At 35.5% G+C, this 24,275-nt stretch overlaps 1 long non-coding RNA gene across 1 annotated transcript in view; it reads left to right on the top strand.

The window, feature by feature from the left end:
• Positions 1-24,275, top strand: part of LOC143255025 (uncharacterized) — a 62,223-nt gene that overhangs the window by 29,157 nt on the left and 8,791 nt on the right. The window lies entirely within an intron of this gene.

Raw genomic sequence — 24,275 nt, 5'->3', positions numbered from 1 at the left:
TAAAATATTTCCGTGAACATCTAAATGAAATGTACACATTGTTAGGACTCTCACGCATATTTGTAGAGAGCTCCAGATATTTGCATATGCGAAATACACTGATTACGTGACGTCTTAGATAATTACTTGAGTTGTATAATTTACATAAGTGTAAAGTTGTTGTCTTATCATGGTTCACTTACAAGTTCAATGATCTCACCGACATTTAAAGGAGCGTGACAGTGTAGTAGTTTGAGATGTTAAAAGGTGACTTCATAGCAAGTGATGACGAGCTTATTTTTGATTTCGGTAGAATATCGCATGTCTTGAGACAGGTCTCTAATTGAAATCCGAGAAACGCAAATAAAATTAAAATACTACAATAGTAGAACCCCGTTTAATAAGAATAATGGTCCACTGAAGTCCATTAATAGTAGCACATAGAAAGGGAGATGCTGTATTTGTAATGTGCTATTGGCAGTCGGCAGTCAAGAAGGAAGACATATGGACCAACAAGTCCCTTATTGTCCCTAAACATTATGCTAGGTTATTACATAGAAAGTGGCCCGGCATGAACAGGTGGTTAAAGCACTCGACTCGTAATTCCAGGGTCACGGGTTTGAATCCCCGTCACACCAAACATGCTCGCCCTTTCAGCCGTGGGGGCGTTATAATGTGACGATTAATCCCACTATTCGTTGGTAAAAGAGTAGCCCAAAAGTTGGCAGTAGATGGTGATGACTAGTCGACTTCCCTCTAGTCTTACATTAGCACAGATAACCCTCGTGTAGCTTTGCGCGAAATTCAAAACAAACAAAATATAAAAATAATTTTAAAATATAACAAACTGCAACTTTCAGCTGATTTTTTTCAACAGGATTCCTTTTTCTTCCTCAATCTTACCATGTAAAGGACACTAATAACAATTGCTATGTGGTAGTCGAGATCCACCCTAAAATACTGTTTAGTTCAGACGAGTCAAGCAGTGGATTCAACGTTTCTTAGGGTAAAACTGTTGAAACAGTCAACCATTTAATAAACTGATAATGAATTCATAAAACAGAAGGATAAACAATTAGATGAGGCACTTGAACCAACTTATATTGTTCCACTATGGAAACAGTTACAAGTAATATAATGGTGTGAGGAATGTTCTTTTGGCAGGATTTGAGTCTTTTGGATATTTTTTAAGGTTTAGTAGCATCCATCACTTATAGATGCTGCATTTACACCCGAGGTGTACAAGGGTTCTTTCAAGATAATAACAAACAATACAAAGTTTTTGCATTGTTCAAAATTGGCTCGAAGAGCTTGGCACTAATGTCAGTTTATATTTTTTGATCAGTAAGAATTACTGAACTTCAGTCAGATTGAGAATCTTTGTGGTAATCTTAAATCGCATTTGCTGTGTAGGCCTTTGGTAACATCTATGAACGGGTTGCAGACTTTATTCCGCAACAAACTGAATACAATTGAACAAAACTTTGTGGTTAGAAAGTTCAAACGTGGAGGAATTATAATGTTATGGTCAATCGCACTACTCATTGGTAAAGAAAGTAGTTCAAGAGTTGGCGGTTGATGCTTCCAACTTGGTTGCTTTCCCTCTGGTTGATTCAAAATTAGAGACAGCGACATATAACCGTAAACAAACAATCAAATATCTTCTAGGACCTTTTTATAAAGTTCATGCCACACGGGGTCCAGATATTACCTAAATGAGGGTTTGAGTTTTCACGGTAAACTTGCTCTACCAAAGTACTTACAAGTAGCCTTAAAATGCGTATATACACAGTGGTAATATGATGTAATTATACATTACGATTATTCCCGTAATATGTGGGTAGATATTATGTAGGTTTTCTAATCAAAAGTGTTAAATCTGTTTACCATTAAATATGTAAAAAATAGTTTTTATTTCAAAATTTCGTGTAAGGTCATCCCCAATCTTGAACTGATTGATTTCAGGGAAGGCAAGTAATAAAACCCTACCCGCCGCCAACTCCTGGCTACTCCTGTCTAACCGAATAGTAGGATTTAATCGTGCGCCCACATCCTCAGTTTGTTTGTTTGACAAGTTAAGCACAAAGCAACACATTGGGCTATCCGTGCTCTGCCTAACACGGGTATCGAAATCTGGATTCCAGCGTTGTAAATCCACTGTGCCACTGGGGGGAGGGCTCAAAGTGAAGGATGGTATTCTTAAGTCTTGGTAATTTACTTTTAATAAGATAAGATTTTGTTTGCGTACAGACAGTATAATGAATATGCCACGTGCACACCATCAGGGTGGACAGAAGAATAGGTGGATACCACGTGACTTGTATTCACATACGTGCTCCAAAATAAGCTCTTGTTGTACTGGGCAGCATTAAAAGACAGTTTTCTAGCTCTTTGTCGGACTTGAGGCAATATCAACCTAATTTCGAGGTGTGTTTATTTATTCAACTGGGGCGAGACTGACAAATGCGTATTGCGTGAGACCAACCGGAAACGCCGTGTAATACACTCGATTTTTTATATTATGCATGAAATTGCTCACGCACCTTGATAATTGCTATTGTTCCATTTGTAGTTTGTTCTAAAAAGCCTGGCAAACAACTCCGTCAAGTGCTCATATTAGTAGGTTTCACATAATCTTGAACATAAGAACGGAGATTGTGCATACTGTTGAAAACGTTTACATGTTTTGTTAAAGAGGCATAGAGTATATATTTTATTCTATCTTCAGCAACTCAGGAGTCACACACATCTGACAAAAGAACACAAAGGAAAGAAGATAGCATAAACATTTCCAACAGACATTGCACGACTGGGTTTGTTTGCTGGTCTCACAAAGCTATTTGAAGGCTATCTGCGCTAGCCGTCCTTCATTAAAAAACAAACAAACGATAGGCTTAGAGGGAAGGTAGTTAAGCAACACTGTCTTCTGGCAGCTCTTGGGGTGCTCTTTACCACACCAGTGGGAACTGATTGTAGCATTATAGCGTCCTCATGGTTTAAGAACGAGCATGTTCGATGATGGGCTTTAAAGCTACGATCCAAAGATTTTGAGTCGAGCGTCCTAACCATCGAACCATGTTTGATTTCATATCCAATATAAACTACTGTTTATGGAAAAAATAAATTTGAAGTCTTTGTTGTTATAAATAGATCTATGTTTTATGTCACTCACATAAAAATATTTGAAAATTATGACTATATACATATTAATGCTGAATGAGAAAATAGACTCGGCATGGCCAAATGTGTTAAAGCGTTCGACTCATAATTTGAGGGTCGCGGGTTCGAATCCCCGTCGTACCAAACATACTCGCCCTTTCAGTCGTGGGGGCGTTATAATGTCAATCCCACTATTCGTTGGCTCGAGAGTTGGCGGTGGGTGGTGATGACTAGCTGCCTTCCATCTAGTCTTACACTGCAAAACTAGGGACGGCTAGCGCAGATAACCCTTGAGTAGCTTTGCGCGAGATTAAAAAACAGCAACAAATAAAAAAAATATAGGGCAATAACCAGTAGAAGCTAGGCTTTGTACATTGTAACACAGCGAAGAGACAAAGACCATTTAAGCATCTCTACGGAGACTAATATGATTCATATAGATCCAGAGGATCTAAATGCGATACCGTGAATCATAAATATCCTCTTATAGCTTAACTTTCAAATGTTCTAGCTGTTTTTGAAGTTTCGTACCAATCAGTGATATATTTTTGCACATTAGAAACTTTGATACCCATAGTGTGTTGCAAAGCTGCACGCATGATATTAATGGCTTCTATGTAAACAGAACATAACCATATTCATCCATGATTCTTTCAATACACTTCATACGATAGTGAGTACACACTTATAATGTATTTGAGAGCTTTCTGTACATTTATAATAATCTCACCTACAAGTTGTTATTTCTTTATCGTGCTGATAGGCTTTCACTGTCCTCGTCTACAATGTCTTTCAATATATGTAGGTTATGAAAACGATCTAGTCGATTATTTGTCTATTTTGAATTTTGCACAAAGCTACAAGAGGAGTATCTGTGCTAAACGTCACTAATTTATCAGTTAAGACTAGAGATAAGGCAGCTAGTCATCACCACCTACTGCCAACTCTTGGGCCACTCTTTTATCAACGAATAGTGGGAGTGATCGTCACATTATAACGCCCCTCGGCTGAAAAGGCGAGCACGTTTTGTGTGATGTGGATTCGAACCCACGAGAATCAGATTACTAGTCGATCGCCCTAACCACCTGGCCATGCCGGGGTTTTATATTCGTAGTTATTATCTTTGGTTTTTTTGTTTCGTTCTTTCAGCACATTTTCCAAACGTTTGGTAGAGTTACCCAATCAATGGAATATATCGTTGACATTACAAGTCATATTTACTTAGAAGAATTAATATAAACTGATGTTAAGAAACGACGAGATACATTTTAAAACTTATTATACTAAAATACTTTATTTCATCAATAGTACATATTTACTGTGCAACTCAGTTTTGGTTAACTATAGTTCTTAAAGACATTTTCGGAAGTTTTATGTTTATATTGAAAGTTTATTTGCTTTTGAATTGCGCTCAAAGATACACGAGGGCTATCTGCGCTAGCCGTTCCAAATTTAGCAGCTAGGAAGGCAGCTAGTCATTACCATCTACCGCTAACTCTGGGCTACTCTTTTACCAACGAATAGTAGGATTGACATTATAACGCCCCCACGGCTGAAAGTGCCAGCATGTTTGATGTGACAGGGATTCGAACCCGCGACCTTCAGATTACGAATCGAGTTTTTTTTTTTCTCTTTATTCATCCCACCTCAAAGAGGGGGTGTAAACAAAAGTACATCAAATGAAACACGAGTTAAATAATGAGCACATGGAGAGAAAACATTGCAAGATACCATCTTGTTAAAAAATTACAACAAAACGTATAAAATGAATTAGAAAATATAAAAGAAGTAATAGTTAGCAGTAAGTATCTAAATCAAATTACACGAAAAACATTAATAAAACAAAGAAAACAATGGAACACTTGTGATAAAAAAGAAAACTTGTAGAAAAGAATACACTTCATCAGATTATGAATCGAGTGCCTTAACCACCTGGCCACGCCGGGCCGTGTACTGAAGGAGTAAGACAGTATTAGACGCACACAAAAACACACATTAACCCTTAAGTCAGTGAACTGTTTTTATACAGTTCATTCCTGGTAGGGTCTGTATACTTCATTATTCTGAGTAGTTTCATTGTTATGCCTTTTACAAAACTCAGTTCAAAGAATTGGTTGGAATCACACATTTTTATATGTAGATGGTCCCCTTAGTAATTAATGTAATACTGATGATATTGTCATTGATAATATTCATATTCTTAGGGACCGTATGAAATATAAATTGAGGAACTACAACCAGTTTGGTACATACGTGATTTATAAAATTTTAATATTACACTTGTCGGTGTTAGTATTGGTCATCTTACTGGCTGTAGTTATGCATCAGAAATAACCAACTTTGATCTGAAAACAGAGAAAAACATAAGTTTAAAAAATACTTTTTAACTTTAACAAGGCTTGGCGGTTAGAGCATTCGACTCGTAATCTAAGGATCGCTGGTTCGAACCACCGTCACTGATTATGCTCACACTTTCATCCGTGGTGGCGTCTTAATATTACAATCAGTCCCACTATTCGTTTGTAAAATATTAGCCCAAGAGATGGCGGTGAATGGTGATGACTAGTTGCATTCTCTCTAATCTTTCACTGCTAAATTAGGGACGGCTCGTGCAAATAGCCCTTTCAGTACCTTTGAGCGAAAAATCGAAACAAACTAAAGCGTGAGCTGATGTGACGTAATTCTGAGCGTTTTAACATATAACATGGTGATGACGAAAGAAGGAAAGATTCATCAGAGTTGATAAAAATACTTTATTTGCTTCCTTGACTTTCTATCATCAGTAAATATCTAGTTTCAAAAAGTTAGCAACGTTTGTGGTAGAAAAGCATATAACGTTTGTTTAAACATGACTGTGATTCATCTATTACGATTCACTTTGTGTATATATAAGTTAACACTGTGAGTTTTGCCAAAATGAAAGCGCTATAAGTACTAGTAGTTAGTGGACTGGAACTGTAAATCAAAAGGGTATAATTCACGTTCCATTGCCATGAACACTCACGCTGGGGTCAGGGTATACTATAAAACTAACATTCAAATCCTATTATTCGGTCAGACAGAAATAGCCCAAATGGTGGTGGTGGGCGCTTTTGGCTACCAGCCTTCACTCTGATTTATCATTTCAAAATTAGTCCCTGTTATGCGCAGATAACCTTTGCGAAGTTTCGTGCGAATATTTTAACACAAACAGTTTACTCATCAAGTTATTGACTCCGAAGGACATTTCTGATCTAAGAAAAGCGTGTGACATACTTACACCATTAATCAATAATCCGAGTTTTACAATAATGTGATTTAATTTTTCATATTTATTACATACTCTCTTTTACTTTGGGCAAGGGATATTTGCCCTTATCGCTTTCTTGCTTAATAGCATTTTTTCATTATCGGAGAACGACTGCCCTTCCTCCGCTCCCAGGGGTACAGCGGTTTGTTTGCAGACTTACAACGCTATAAATCGGGTTTCGATATCCGTAGTGAAAAAAACACAGACAGCCCATTGTGTAACTTTGTGCTTAACTTCAAATGAGACTTCAAGAATACTTATATATAAATTGTGTAATTTGTGTTTTTTCAATAGATATTAAATGGCATAGAAAATAAACAGAGCAAATGGTCCCAAAATAGGGAGATTTAAAGTTTTGACAAACTAAAGATTATCCAGAGGTCCAACTCCTCTGGTCAATAAAAGTTGCTGTCGTAATTATTATCTGCTCAACCATCGCCACCTTGAACAAGGTTCTACAAACAGTAGTCGTTCCTTGTATGGTGAAATCACTGATGGCTTAGACTCAATGTACATAAATGAAAAGCTATTCTGTTTCGTCAAAGCAAAGGGAATGATCAATTTTTCTTAATTATAATCTCTTTTGTATTCAAATAGACAATGTTCCTGTACAACTAACACATTTAAATATTCAGTTGGGGTCACCTTCGGTAAGCATCTCACAAGAAAGACTCACCTTGCAACAGTGAACTTTAAATTTACACAACGTCTCACATTTTTGTGGCGTCTGACTGAAACCACTTGGGGTTTGAATCCAACATTTCTCCTACACTCTATTAAGGCCTTTATTCATCCTGGTATTATCGACGATCATACCTCACGGATATCTGTCTCTTCCTTTTGTGAACAACTTACGATACTCGAAAGTCACATTCTCCATTTGACTTTGGAAATAAAGCTACCAAGTCCAACTCTGCAGATGTCTGATCGAAATATATTTCCTAATATTCTTCACAGACTTCGTGCCACTATTTCCTGCCTCACAGTATCACCCTTGTCGACTTTTTAAACTATGCGGTTCATTTTTCACAAAATCTGCTCTCTCCAGCTGAAAATCTCTTCAACATCTCTAAGACATTTCTTCCAGGGGGTGACCCAGGAAATTATATTTCCCTAAAGAAAAACAACAACAACAACAGTCTTCGTTTACTTATCCTGCATGAAGATGTCTTTCTTTGCTTGTATTCTACGTTCATTCATAATTGACTAAAACAAGGCTTAAACACTTTAGAGCATCATTTTACAACGTCAACTTTCCTCCTGGAATATCTTCCCTACAGAAAGGTGTACACCTCCTGTTACATTACCTACACAGTTTTACCTCTTGGAATGAATGAACGATAGGTTGGTTACTTATTGAAAGGAAAATAAATGAATAAAGGAAACACAAAGTTTTATAAATAAAATCAAACAATAAGGTTTAACAATGATTGTGTTTGTTTCAAGTTAAGCACAATGTTACGCGATGGGATACCTGTGTTATGTTCATCACGGCTATCGAAATCAAGTTTCTAACGGTGTAAGTCCACAGTTATACCGCTGTGTTACTGATACCTTTACAAGTGAGATATCGTAAATGTTAACGATAAGGCTTAACTGTATTTAGCATATATATTAAAATTAGGCCTGGTTGCAATAAATATACATATATGGTCGATTCCTTGTATTAAATACCATGAATGAGTCCCACTTCGAAAAATTGTCGTATTGTATTTAGAAATTCTAATTGTGATATTGGATTTAGAAAGTTCTAACTGCCATATTGGATACAGAAAGTTCTAAGTGCTGTATTAGACTTAGAAACTTCTCTGGAAGTATGATAAACACATAAATTTTCGCTTTTTAATAAACCAGTGTTCCACTTTTCAATCCCCCAAAAATTCAGTTTAATACAACAGTACAACTTCCAACACTATAATCAAGCAGATGTTTGTTAGAGCAAGAGTTTATAGTTCAAATGTTGTTTTCATAATCATGCAAAAAAGGAATAAACATATGCCTGTGAAGTTCATTATTTATTATTATTAGATAGAAACATATGTAATGTCTTGTTATTAGTAATACCCACCACTGAGGAATATGGTTCCTGAGAAACATAATTTAAACCCATAAACAAACATATAAATAATCACAACAATTTTTATAATGTCATTTATTTTAACAATAATATTGAGTTGTTTTATTTAACAGGAGAAACTAAGAAATGTTCTTTGGTATGGATTTTGAAATTAACTCAATTACAGTTGTAACTCCTTTGAGTTACTGTATTTTATGCCTGTTGACTTATTACAAAACAAATAAAATAAGGAAATCGGAGAAAGTTAAAATAATTAGCCTCAATCTTTCAGAAAGAAATTTGTACTTATTATACCTCTACGACATCTTACAATCAAGAAGGTTAAACGGTTAGGTCAGATACTTCTATAAGATTCAGGTATAGTAGTCCTTACTTTTAAGTTACTTTTTGACTTTCTACAGCTTTGTCAAAAATTTTGAACCAAATTACGGAATATCCTGCTACTCTTATATGGTATACACAGTTTAAAGTGTAAAATGTACACAGACACATCACATTTTAAAAGCTTGACCCTTACAAACGAAGCCCCAAGATGCTAACCGCGCAACTTGCACAAAAGGGACAAAACATGTAGTAAATCTTATGATACGCATGGGCAATTGTGTAAGATTATGTTATAAAATGAAGGGTGCGCTGCAGTCATATACCAATAAGTTTTGTTCGTTTTGGAATTTCGCACAAAGCTACTCGAGGGCTATCTGTGCTAGCCGTCCCTAATTTAGCAGTGTAAGACTAGAGAGAAGGCAGCTAGTCATCACCACCCACCGCCAACTCTTGGGCTACTCTTTTACCAACGAATAGTTGGATTGACCGTCACATTATAACGTCCCCACGGCTGAAAGGGCGAGCATGTTTGGCGCGACCGGGATGCGAACCCGCGCCCCTCAGATTACGAGTCGCACGCCTTAACACGCTTGGCCAAGAAAATACACGTACTCCCCGGCGGGGAATCGAACGCCGGTCTCCCGCGTGGATACTCACCACTATACTACCGAGGACATACCAATAAGTAAAGAAATAAGTTTAAAATGTAATGGATCAAGTGCATAAGGTTTGTTTGATCAAAGTTTATCGGATCGTATAAGATGTCGAAGCATGATCTTGTGTCATTGTAGTAACTTGTTTAATATTAAATCAGGTTGTTCAGTTTTATGCTGCAGTGATGGGTCACGATTTCAGGTTCGATCTTGGACAATGAACACTAGTTATTGGTGAAAAAGTAAAACGTTTCATATATTTATTCAAGTTAATTGTTATAAAATGTGATACAGTAACAGGTAATAAATGAGAAGGGGCTGAAACTCAAAATCAAAGGTGGTAAATACGCTTTTTTATAGCTTCATTTCTTATGTTTATTTTCATTTTTTTTTGCTTGGTGGTTATAGAGTTAGTTGGAACTGACTCGCAGGCCGACATGGACAACGTAGTATTAAATCACAACAAAACTGTTCATAATTCGAATCACATAATTCTTGATTGGCCCATTATGGATTTTCGATATAATGAATGTATGATCGCATTTCAACTAAGCATTTTATTAACCATGTGCCGCAACCGACAAGGTTTTTTGCTCAATAACAGAGCACCGATATGGGTCAGCCACTTTTTTCCACTTTATGTTTCGTTTATTGTAGCAGTTAGATAAATCTACGTTTTAATCGTGACTCGCAAAATTAATTACAATGCAGTAAATTCAAGTTAACAGATTAACTTTATCGAGTTTATTATTTTACGTCGCTTCCTGAATTCTCTCTGAATTGTTTTTTTTTTTATGATTAGTTTATTTTTTGTTTTTCGGTAGCTGTTCCAACAGCTACATGTGCCATTTTGACTAGGCTTAATGGTTGCAGTTTATGTGTTATGAAGCGACGACAACGAACGGATTTCACTCCAACTCCTTCCTCTTTCTTTGTTGGTGCTGTTCCTAATCAGACTGATAAAATCCATATGATATATTTGTTTGAAAAGAGAACTTTCGTCCTGACGATAATGAATGAGCTTACAAAGTTGCAAGATATATTTTCAAGGTGAAACAAACGTTTAAAGGTTGCTTGATAATAGATTATAAATTATATTTCAAAGTAAATGTTGCTTCTGACAGTATGTATAGAACACTCTTTCAAGCGCTGGGTGATAACTGGAATATAAAGTATATTTTAAAGCAATCGTTAGAATGATTTTCAAGAAATAATATGTGTCTTCTAATAAGTTACTCTCCAGGTGGTGGGTCAACGGTAAGTTTGAGACGCTAAAAACCTGGAGTTTAGTTCCTTGTGACGTACGTGGCAAATATTCCAATGTAGCTTACAAACAATTTAATAAGTTTGTGTAATAGTATTCAATGTCTCTGCCAATTTAAGGAATAAGTGTTAGGGACCAAAGGACCTCCTACAGTTTTAACATGATTATTTATTCCACAAACATTTCGAACGAAAGTGAAAAAAAAATTGTATTAATCCTCAAATTCAAGTACTGACTTATTTTATATATCATTTATTACAGATGGAGACCACATATTGCATCTTATTAAGTGACTTTGTATTTAACGAACTGACATATGAGGTGAAATTACCGTATTATAAGTAAGCTACACAGGGGGACCAGGTTCCCCACCAGTAATTATTTGTATTAGATGCAATATTGTCGGTATTTTTGTTTAACATTATTGAGTTGTTTTTTTTTAGTGTTCATTTTAAGCAGTGCTTGTCAATGATTATTTGTGGTATCCACCCCTGAATTTTAAAAGTGAAGGTAGAGAGAAAATGAGTTAGCTAACAATACCCGTCGCCAACTGTTGGGCTACTCTTTACTAATGTCTAGTGGGATTGTTTGACACATCATAACGTCTTCACGGCTTGGTTTCCTGCTGGCACAGCGGTAAGTCTACGAATTTACAACGCTAAAATCAGAGGTTCGATTTTTCTCGGTGGACTCAGCAGATAGCTCGATGTGACTATGCTATAAGAAAAACACCCACCTACTTCACGGCTGTAATGATGAATATTTTTGGTAACGGGATCCAAACCTGTAACATACATACTGGAAGTCGACAATTCCAACTACCAGGCAAAATACTTTGTGTGCAACTTATTTTAATGAATAAATATTTTAAAGAAAAATGTGTTCAAACATCTGATGATATCCATATCACATATCTCATATCCCACCCAGAGTTAAAAGATTGATTACATTGTTGTTGGAGTAACCAAATACAACAAACTTAATTATATTATGTAACTTAGTCAAAATCATATTATATTATTTTGATATGGGTATAAATTCTATACAAAATATATATTAATTAATTTCTGAATACGTTGTTAGAGGCGCTAAGAGCAGTAACACGATTGGCGAATAACACATAACCTGAAACAGTTTAACATGAATTTCCCAATTATATTATTGTTTACATGAGTGAGTGTGAAATTATTTTTTTAATTACTCATACCATTACCATACGGTAACCTTCTTCATGAGTCCCACCAGTGAGACAGCGGTAAGTTTATAACAACGCTACATACTAATGTTCGATTCCACGTGGTGGATGGAGCACATGGCTCTAAGACAGACAGGCAAACCTTTTTCACGATAAGAACGCCAACCGGTTCATAAACAAGTTGTTCCCAGTTAGTCACCAGGAAATTTACAGACGCTAAAATCCGAAACTTGGATTCCCCTGCTCTGGATATAGCGCATTGTGTGCCTTTGCTCTGTAACAAAAACATACGCTAACAAACAAAAATGAAACAAATTATAACTTTAGCGATCTATTTATCATCTCAGCGGGGCCTGTTTCCGTTGTGCACTGATAACAGTCTACACACAGTCTACATTCTGTTGGTTAAAAGTGGTGGTCAGGTCTGCATATACTAATACGTTTTCCAAGTTATGATAATTTTAAGTCTATCCAATCGCTATTCGTTCTATGTTTTTTTGTATTGTCTATTTTCGAAGATAATGTCGGAGGGGGGAATTCTTCCAATTGAGGAAGCTTTGAAACTTAAAATAATATTTTTCCTTGCATTATTTATCATTTAACTTATGCCCCGGTATAGCCAGGTGGTTAGGGAGCTCCTCACGCAATATGAAAGTCACAGGTTCGAACTTCCGTCGCCCCAATATGCTCGCCCTTTCAGCCGTGGGGGCGTTATAATGTAACAGCCAATCCCACTATTCGTTGGTGAAAGAGTAGCCCAATAGTTAGCGGTGGGTGGTGATGACTAGCTGCCTTCTCTCTAGTCTTCCACTGCTAAATTAGATACGACTAGCACAGATAACCCTCGTGTAGTTTTGCAAGTGATTCAAAATCCAATTCAGTCCAAATTAACTTTCGAAATCTTAATTCTGTTTAAATATTAAGTGTCAAAACAGAAAAAGATAATTAGCTTGCCTTGACTGTGAATCCGAAGGCTCAAGGTTCGAATCTCATTGCCTTACGAACGGCTTACCTACTTTGGAGTCGTGAGTTTGTTATAAGAACGATGATAAAATTCCACAATTCGATGAAATAAAAATAGTCCAACAAATGGTGCTGGATGCTGTTGGCCGGCTGGCTTCGCTATAGTCGAATGGTTTAAAATTAGGGGCGTCTATGTCCAGGTAGTCCTTGGACAACCTTATGCGGAATTTTGAAAGAAAAAAACTTCTGTAAATGACTGAAAATTTACGAGTAAATATTTTGTACAAACATAAATAAACAAATCGTTAAATACTCTATAGTCAGATTTCTACCTATTATTTAAGAAATACATATATATCTGTCCTTCTTATATTAGTAAATATACCCACGCGAAAAAGACATGACTAAGTCAGAGTCTTCGATGTTCAGGCATAGCTGTTCCAAATTTCGGACAGCTGGACTAAATCATATAATTGACTCTGGTTTTTACAACATTTCCATCCATGATAGTGCACATGGAGAGCTCGACCCTTGGATAAGCAGCCCACAACGCTAGACACTAAACACACTAAGTTTTTCTGATATATCATGTACGACATAATTATTATAGTATCAAACATAACATGATAAATCACCCTGCAATAAATAATATATTATTTCTATAAATTGTTATTTGAGTTGTGCTCGCTGCGAGGACAAAACATTGAATTCTAAGGTTGCAAACTTACTCCTTAGTCACATGTGTTTTTGTCAATCGTATAACCAGAAATATTTTCATATGATCTTGATCAAATTCTCTACAAAGGTTGGGTATCTACAAGGACCAATTGATTAGAAATTGCTGAATGTAGCATAAAGATTAAAGGTCACGCTTAAGGTCAACCAATTTCCTTATAACAATACCAACTAAGGTTTTCCAAGAATGATCAAAACTTGAAAAAGAATGTCCTAGCACCTACACCTACACTTATGAAGGTGTTGTTGTTATTAACTACAAAACTACCTACACCTACACTCGTGAGGGTGTTGTTGTTGTTGTTATTAACCACAGAGCTACCTACATCTATACTCGTGAGGGTGTTACACCTACACTCGTAAGGGTGTTGTTGTTGTTGTTATTAACCACAGAGCTACCTACACCTACACTCGTAAGGGTGTTGTTGTTGTTGTTATTAACCACAAAGCTATACGAAGGGTTATCTGTGCTTTTTTTCACCACGGGTATCGAAACCCGGTTTCTAGAAGTAGAAGTCCACAGACGTGCTACTGGATAGCTTGTGAAAGCGAGGGATTTTATTTCATTTTTGTTGTTTATATCATGGTTTAGTTGCTCCATAAACCGAAAACATTGTGGAGCAAAGGTTGTTGGACTCTTTAATAGCTCTCGTGTAGTTTTGCGCTGAATTCCGAAAACAAATTAACAAATTTCATGTAAACAGCTCATATTTCGTGGTGCGACTGGAAGATTTTCAACTTTCAGTTTGTGAGACTTAGTTTCAAATCAGTACCTATCACCTTGTTATTCGAACAGTTATATGCCGAGTTTCGCTGTACAGACTTTCAGGGTTAGAAGGTCCTGCTTTGTAATCATAGTTCTCACTTCTTTGTATTGACTTGTAATGTGATTTCGAAGCCTATTGCTGTTCTAAGTATTTCGCTGTTCCGCCATTTTTTGAAATTGTATCGTTTAAATATTTTGCATTACTAACCTTCTTTGTTGGAAAGGGTTGTGATATGGACTTGTAGCTGTAACTAAATATCAGCCGTCATCACACGTTCAGTGGTCGGAAAATTGACGTTAGTGTAATTTATATATGTTTTAAACAATTCATACCTAGCGCCACAACTCGCTATCTGTGGTGACATGCTGTTCTCCTGGCACGTGCAAATTGTTTTCAGTTATTTACATTCTGTTCTGTAGTACATTCAGACACGGATGTGAAAATAAATTGAATTATGCAAAAGTTTATTTGTCGCAATTAAAAGCGGTACGAAAAACTTAGTAAGATTAAGTTACAAGCAACTACAAATTTTCTGGTGAAGGAGGAAAAACGGTTCACGAACCGTGGCTTTGCCATAAGGTTTAGAGCCATGTAACATACTGGCTCGTATGGCTTCTCTGTTATATTGCACGCTTTTTTTTTTTAACACTTAGCATTTCACGAATCGCAATATCTTGTCCTCCATCGGTTAACAATAATTATTAAGAATTATAACACTAAAAATCGAGCTTCGATATAAAGAAAGGCAGTGCAAAATAGCCCATTTTGTAGCTTTAAGCTTAACAAGCAAAAAACACATCTGATTTAGGTTATATTGGTTTCGTACATACTTATGTTTGTTTCCTAGCAATGATTATCATTATAACTGAAATGAAAGACAGTTTCAGGACTTTATAGCAACAGGAGTCAAAAGATAGAGATCTCACTCTCGTCAAACCCTTTAGTAATATTTAATGAATTATTTTATCGAAGACAAAATATAGAGAACTCTGACATCACAGTAATGTCAAGTCTTTTATCTTATCCTTATAGCGGTACTGTGACTGCTGTCAACATGGGTTTCTACAACATGTTTACATGCAACATTCTATATTCAAAACAACAGACTGTGACTGCTGTCAACACAGATATCTACAACTTGCTCACATGTAACACTCTGTACTCACAACAACAGACTGCGACCAATGTCAACACGTATTTCTACAACTTGCTAACATGCAACATTATTTACTCTCAACAACAGATTGAGACTCCTGCCAACATGGGTTTCTACAACATGCTTACATGTAACATTCTATACTCACAACAACAGACTGTGACCACTGTCAACGCAGATTTCTACAACTTGTTCGCATGTAACATTTTATAGTAAACTGCGAATTAATTTATTTGTCATTTTGAAGTCAGGATACAGCTCAGATGTAATAAGACCAGTAGAACCCCTGTTATTTCTCTGATAGGAAGAACCAGAACCGTTAGTAATAAACCTTCGTCTTTATTTATGTAAATCAAGCTTCTGTATCAAACTGCAGTTCTGCAGGTCTGGAATTATCGATTCTAGTGATATTTCTCGAACTGTCGCTATAGTTCTGATAGCGAACGGAAGGCGTTGATAACGCTGCTACACCGTGTTTATGACTGTTATCTATTGTGCAATATTGACAAAAAAATCGATATTTCTGACTTTCTAAATACACATACACACACACGCATCGAAAAACATTATTAATTGTACTGCCGAGTATTAGTATTATAATTAACAGTTTTATTTTGTCCCGCAGTTTGTGCTTTCGTTATTTAATCTGAGCAGAATTAATCAAAAATATTAATGCCTGCCCAACAAAAACAAAATAAAACCTTCAGAGCAGTTGAGTTAGAACTGGTTTATCTGAGTGTTTTGTTCTACATTTTTACCGAATTAATTTCCGACAGAGGACGTCAGTGACAGAAAACCCAAATGTTTATTTTTTTTATAATTTTTAATTGGGGCTTTAGATATTTTACATTACAAACATAGTTTACTGAAAAAAAAACGTGCGATACGAGAACACAAGTTTGACCTCAAACTGCAATAATCAGCTAATCACTGAATCTCTTGTCGTTTTTATTTCTGCAAATATTATTGTTTATAAGTACGCTAATTACACATATAAATCTTTAAATAAATGAAACGCTTTGATATTTTTCTTCAGCATTGTTCGGCTTTTTCAACTAAATAATAGGAATGAAATCCAACAGCGAGACATCATTATGAAACGGATGACCAGTTTCGTAAATAAAAACCCAACATTTATCTGTACTCTCGTCTCCCATCTAAACAAGTAGAAGGGTCAAATGTCACGGAAATGAAATTGAAATGAAGCTTATTTTTAAATGTTTTATTGTAGAATTTTGCACGAAACGATGTACATTACTAATAATTTTATATATAACCCTAAGAATTTTTGAAAGCTTGAAATTGTTCAATGTTCACCGTGGGAATCAAACCCAAAGTTTTTAGCGTTATAAACTCCACAAAAAACCACGGGGGAGGTGAGGGATTGGAAGGCCTACTTCTTTAGAAATTATAACACGTGGTTTAAATCAATTTCTACCTGATACAAAATCATGCTTTACGCCGAGCAACGAATTCAACGGTACAACAGGCAGTTACAGCTAGTCAACATTAGCATTGTGTGTAAACAATATAATGAATTTGATAACACTAATAGCGCCAAAAAAATGTTAAGTTTGTGTAAATAAACAATGTGTATAGAAAATATCATGTGGGATGGGAGAGAATCTTCCTTCCTGGGCGTAAGTATCTTGGATGCAAACAAAAGAAAATACGATTATGCATTTTTCTATTGAAATATTATGTTAATAGTTGCATTCTTTAGGATTTCTCAACAGGTCTATTATATTACGTGGAAGGAATAATAAACAAATACAGTTCTGATGCGTGCAACTGAGATAGCTAGATGCCTAAAATAAGGTTGGTGAACAAGCCATGTATGCGTAGGGGTGTTAGTACCACATTTAGAACTGCAAACTAAACAAAACGTCTAATAAAAGCCCCCTAGACAGCAGGTTTCGTATTCCCACTTCTATATTTGTGTGCGGAGAAATCAGAGGTTGACGGTTCGAGAAACTGGGTTCTCTCACGTGCTGCTGTAGGGGTTATGTAATACAATTTGGATATGAATGGATCGCTCTTACTCTGCGGGAATGTGCGAGATAAACAAACTGTCATAACAACAAAATGTGCTTATTTTGACAAACAAACCAACAACTTATGTCGTTCTTTAATTTTGTAATTTAAAACAATATCTCAGAAAGAATTCTATAAAATACAACACGAATTGATCTAAAAAAATATAATGACATATATACACGTATTTTATTACAATATTGCGACCCCTAGTTGCTGTGAGGCATTGTTTAGTTTGTTGAAATTCTTGCAAAGCAATTCGAACGCTACGTGCACCAACTGTCCCTAATTTTGAAATAAGATTAGAGGGAAAATAACTAGTCAACACCACCCACCGCCAACTCTTACTCTACTTTTAGTGAATAGGGGCATTAACTGTCATATTATAATGCCCTTCACGACTGAAAGGGGCGAGTATGTTAAGTAACGGAATTTGAACCCATGACTGCGAATGAAGTTCCTTCACAACTTGGCTAAGCCAGACCGTAATTCAAAAATAATGGTTTAAAAAAATATTATGAAATACAATAAATAAACTTTTCAAGCTACTCCATATAATATTCTACTTTGGGCTATCTTTTATGTCCATTGCCGGGAATCGAGTCCTGAACTTTAACGCTGTAATAAGATAGTAGACTAGCCACCGTTGAGGAAAGCTGAGATGTTTAACATTATAAACGGGTAGAGTAACAATGATTAAATAATCGTACCTTTAATCAATGTGTTTATATAATTTAAAGTTTTGTAAGTTGCCATGACAACCCGATAATAGTAATTAAAATAAGCTAGACCCAACATTTAAACGCGGTTAAACCTTTCACCAATAAGGAAATCAAATTAAACAGCAACAAAAAGAAACATTTATATGATGCTGACTAAAATAGTGTTTAAGTTTCTTTGTTACAGAGCAATGGGCTAGCTGCGATCTGTCCATTGCAGAGAATCGAGCCTTGGATTTTAGTGTTGTAAGCCCGTAAACTTATTGCTAAGGCATTAGAGGAAAAATATTTTGTAATCAGAACAAAAAGTCCTCTTAATTAGTAAAACCGCCCCCACCCCGCTGGCGGAAGCTTAGTGTGTGTGTGTGATTTCTTATAACATAGCCACATTGGACTATCTGCTGAGTCCACCGAGGGAAATCGAACCACTGATTTTAGCATTGTAAATCCGTAGATTTACCGCTGTACCAGCGGGGAACAAGTGGGTGTATCTGTGGACTTGCAAAGTTTAGAACCGCGTTTCTAGTTTTGTGCTAAATTACAAACAATTCTTGCGAATCTAAACTTAAACGCAAAGATAAAATTCCATTTCTACTGGAATTAAATATCATATTTTCTATCATACTTGTGACGCTGTCTGCTTGTTCAACAGGAAGTTTGGGCGCTTATAACCTTTACAAAATCGGATGTCCATACTTCGGTGAACATACCACAGATATTGCACTGTGTGTTTCTGCGCATGGCAACAAGCAAACTTTTCAAGGAATAACGTGAACTAAATTTAACCTTCGGTGTATTGCATGTACATTTAAATCAAAATAAGAGGTTATCTTTACATCACATATCTTTATAATTAATACTTGAAACTATTGGTACTTTGCAGTACTCTATGATTACAGAATTGTGAAGAAAAAAGACGTGCAAATTTCATGAATATTTAATTATTTACTAGAAATGTTATCCTCAGATATTATTCTACAATCTTTTCATTTTAACAAAAAAAGTGAGAAAAATATGTTTATTTGTTTGTAATTAATCACACTTTTCTCACTTTCTTTGTTAAAATGAAAAGATTGTAGAATAATATCTAAGGATAATATTTCTAGTAAATAAATAAATATTCATGAAATTTGAACGTGTCTGCTCTGCTCACCACAGGTATCGAAAACCGATTTCAAGCCTTACAAACCGGAAAAGAGGGAAAATAAAAAGAGCAAAATATAAACAGTTTATAATTATAAATATTCGGTTTATAAAGGTCTGGTATTTAGAGCACTCGAATCACTATCTGTTGTTTGACTGATCGAATTCTCTAATCAGCCGTGGGAACGTTGTAATGTAACGCTCAATCCCACTATTATTCGTTAAAGAATACCCCAAGAACTGACGACAGAATTGTTGACCAGCTGCTTTCCCTCTAGTCATTCAATGCCAAGTTAGTGACGTCTGGTGCTCAAAGTCTTCTAGTAGCTGTACGTGAAATTGATTCGCTTCTATTCGAAGACCATGAGTCAGATTAAACCACGTAAAGCTTATTGTTAAAGGAATGGATCCCAGTGGAAACTTTTAATTTGTTGTTAAGCGTAAGGGAGTCACCTTTCTTGGCCGACCACTGGTATCGAAACCTGATTTGTAGCGTCACAGTCTTTCAAACTAACCCCTGAGACAATTTTTAACAACTTGCAAAGAATAATGAATATATAACGTTATCTCCTGCAATACCATAACCACCCCATATAAATTGTATCACGATACAAAAATATTGTTACATTGCGAGGCGCGCACACGCACGCACACACACACACACACACACACACACACACACAGAATAAGAGGTATTTGCATCACTGAGGAAAGTTTATATATAGGAGCCCAAACTGATTATTTCAAACAGTGCAACCCCCACCACTCATCGCCACGTGACAAAAATGTCTACCCAAACAAGACTAACACGCCACCTATGATCAAAATGGTTAGGTAAACTGTCAGCACTTTCTAAGTTATTAAAATTACCTTCGTACGTTATACAACAATAAATCACTTTATTACCTATTTTACTGCGCTTCTTTAACATTGCTGCGAATGTCACTTTATACCGAGACAGCAGAAGTATCCTAACTTTTGACATGCTTTTATAACACTCAAATATAATTAAAAATTGATTTGCTAAACTATGAATGAAACGTTATACAGTTAGAACAGAGTAATTTCCAATTACTTTTCAGAATTTTGTAAAATATACAATAACCAAAACTTATATCACACTTCCCTAAGTCACAACTTGTCATCCAGTGAACTTCGTTGTTGTAAACAAAATTCACGCATCGAGGAATCCTCTATTACATCCAGATAGTGCTGCTATCTATCGAATATTAAGAAAACAATGTTTCCGATAAATTATTTTTTTTTTTTTTCTAAATGTTCCTTTCAAAATAAAAAGCCAATTTTTTCTATAACGGAACACTCACCCAAATAACAACAAATACCCTATAGTTATTTTATAATTGAATAGGATCATCATAATAAATCTAAGAAAGGAACGAGTGACTTTTCACGTTACCAAAAGAAATATTTAATTAAAAACTTTTTTTCTTTTTTAAACATATTCCAATCTGAAAGAACTTAACTAACTTAACGGTATACAAACGTACATGGTCAGTGATGTATTCCGACTGTACTGGTTTGGTTTGAATTTGACGCAGAGCTATTCAAGGGCTATCTGCGCGAGCCGTCCCTAATTTAGCAGTGTAAGACTAGAGGGAAGACAGCTAGTCATCACCACCCACCGCCAACGCTTGGGCAACTCTTTTAGCAACGAATAGTGGGACTGACCGTCACATTATAACGCCCCCCGGCTGAAAGAGCGAACCTGTTTGATGCTCTGACTGTATTAAAAATTCAGAAAACACTTACCATCCTCACTTTATATAATTAATCGCTAGTTTAAAAAAGATATTCAAAGCGCTCCCTCGTGCCTCATTAGGAAAATAAACTGTAACCGGCAGACACACCGTACTTTATATTCCAGAGAATTAAGGTGTCTTAGATACACACAGAGGCTATAAGAGCGCCGCGACAAACAACGTTTTCTGCGTCAGTTGTTAGGACTTTCGCTTTAATTTGTTTATCAACAACGAAGATTTAACATGACCCATTCGAAATAAAAGTTTAAACAAGAATTCTCGAAGATGATTGAAATGTAGCCTTAACAAACGCTTTTGCGTACACCAGTTTATTAATAAATTGCTCTGCAGTAAATACCCTAATCAAGTCATTAGTTTGGTCTTGTCTTGTTACAAAGGATTCAGGGAAGAGCTAAGATGAGTTATTCCATAAGGATAGGTTACGATCTATCATTTTCTCTTGAAAGAAAGAGGTAGAAGAGACTGTTTTTTTAACTTGATGGGAAAACTTGTGTTTTTACGCCGCCTTCTCTTCTTCTGAGCTACCGACCAAAAAGAAGATACCCGTCAAGCAGCACTATCCGCCAACTACTGAGCTACGTTTAACGAACTAATAGTAGAATCAACCCTCGCTTTATAACCCACTTTCTTCTCCACCAGCTTACGTTTGGTTTTTATTAAACTTTGAAAGAATATTTATATAATAAGCAGGACCAAGTCGTCTTGATGCTATATATTGAATTTTGCACGAAGAGCTATTATGAACATATAGTCCGGAAAACTAGCAAACACAGAAAACAATATCTTTAAGAAATAACCACGCCTTCATCTGCGACAAAAATAATTAATCAGTACGTGTTATCATTGTGAATAGAATTACTTCCAGTTATTAATTTTATCTAGTATTCAAAGTGTTCTTTTTTTAGGCCTACACAGTTTGCACTTACTTGAATATCAGATATAGCTTGGTTTAGTTATTCTCAAACACTAAGCTATAAAATAGGCTATCTGCGCTCTGACCACTACGGGGATCAAAATCTGAATTTTAGGAAGTTGTGCTTTCAAACTTATCACTGAATCACTAAAAGGAGGGACTGCTAACATAGATATTTTATTGCTAAGAAATGATGGGCTAATTGAGTTAATCTCATCACTGGTATCAAACCATGAATTTTATCGCTTTTGACTTGCCTTTGATCTACCACGAGTCAATAGATGTATTAGGTTGGCAAGTTACTTACGTAATTATTTTTCCTTGATTCGAAGTGCATGCACCTGATTCACTAATACATTTAAGATACAAAAATCATAAACGAAAATAGATGTTGTGGGAAGACTAGGTGATTAAATCATCCAACAAATGAACACATACACACTCTATAGAACCTTAACGTGTCCTAAACACAATAATTCCAAAAAGAATGCAGAGTCATTCAAGATGGGCTCAAAGGGACCAATCATGGCATCAAGGTTAGTAACTTGTGCTGTAAATAGAAAAGTCCAATTTTCGAGCTCCAATGTACAATTGAGCACACACTCGTTGTAACTGTAAAAACGCTATAACTGATTATTCTTACACAGGACTTGCAAACATTTGAAAAGAATGAAGTGGTTAGGGAAAACATCCAAGTCCAATACATAAAACAACATCTTGCTTACTATGTCCTGTATCCTAACAAAATAACAAAAGTTTGATACATTTTGTATAAATAATGTATGAAAATAATACATCCTAGAAGAACCTGGACCAATTATATCAGTCTCGAGGTGTTTAAATTGGCTGTTTAGCCTACATTTGCAAATGGATCAGAGACCAAGAAATTGTTTTGGGTTTTTGATATTTTACCTAAGAATTACCCAGTTAATTTTAAGAGTCTTGGTTACATTGCATCACTCTCCTCCACCAATTAGTAGCCTTGATAATGGTTAACACATTTTTTTTTAATCCCATCTCAACAGAAATCCTTTTTAATTTCATCCAACAAGTTAATCACTGGTAAAAAGGTTACTAAGTGAAACTATCATTCAGCATCATAATTATGATGTTACGTGAAACTAACCATTAGTTTCTTGATTATGAAGCTATCTGATATCTCCAGTTTGAGTTACTCAAAATTAACACCAATGGTTTACTTTCCAGTGATTAAACAGTTTGCCAATGCCAGAGCTAATGAATGATTCAGTTGGTTCAAACATACTGTTTAGTTTATAAGCAAAACTATATACATCTCCAGAGATTTAAAGCACATAAAACTATGAGCAACTCCAGTGATGCAAGATAAATAAAACTCTTTGTAACTCCAGAATAATTCCACATATAACTCCAATGTTTCTAAAAGAATAAAACCACATGTAAATCCAATGCTTCTAAATAAATCAATCTACATTTAACTCCAGATTGTTTATAAATAAATGACTGCCTATAATACCAGATTAAAATAATTAAAACCACATACAACTTTATATAGATTTAAATTAATAAAAACTAGCTGTAATTCCAGATTTAAAATGATCTACATTACTCTGAGATGAAGCTTTTAACCTTCACGATCAATGAGAAAATACACATAAAATTTGTTACTTTCTAAAAGCAGGGCAATCAGTGACAAGAAAATTTTCAGTCACAAGTCTAGCAAAATGTTTAGTTGCTTTAATCAGATTTAAGATGCAAGTTTAATGACCAAATTTACAGGTATTCAAAATAACTGAAAATTACTAATTTACAGGTTTGTTTGATGTTAAGCATAAAGCTACCCAAGGGCCTACATTTTTCATGTTATCGATGTTATGCATCTGAAAGAAAAAACATTTTGTATATTGAATTACAGTGTTCATAAAGTTAAAAGTATGACCATTCTGAAATGGGGTTTTTATCATTTGTTGTTGTTTTTAATCAGAGCTATATTCAAAGACAATTCAATTTGTTTCAGGGAAAGAGTGTCACATTAAGAAAGGTGAGAAACAGTCATTTGAAAAAAAAAGAAAAAAGTGTGTGTGTAATTAGATATGCACACACACATTCGTAAACATATATATTTTTCTTTTTTTTCCTTTTTTT

Source organism: Tachypleus tridentatus, chromosome 7, assembly GCF_004210375.1.
Source record: "Tachypleus tridentatus isolate NWPU-2018 chromosome 7, ASM421037v1, whole genome shotgun sequence".
NCBI lineage: Eukaryota > Metazoa > Arthropoda > Merostomata > Xiphosura > Limulidae > Tachypleus > Tachypleus tridentatus.
The sequence above is the reverse complement of the archived record's forward strand: the minus strand, read 5'-3'. Positions and strand labels throughout refer to the sequence as shown.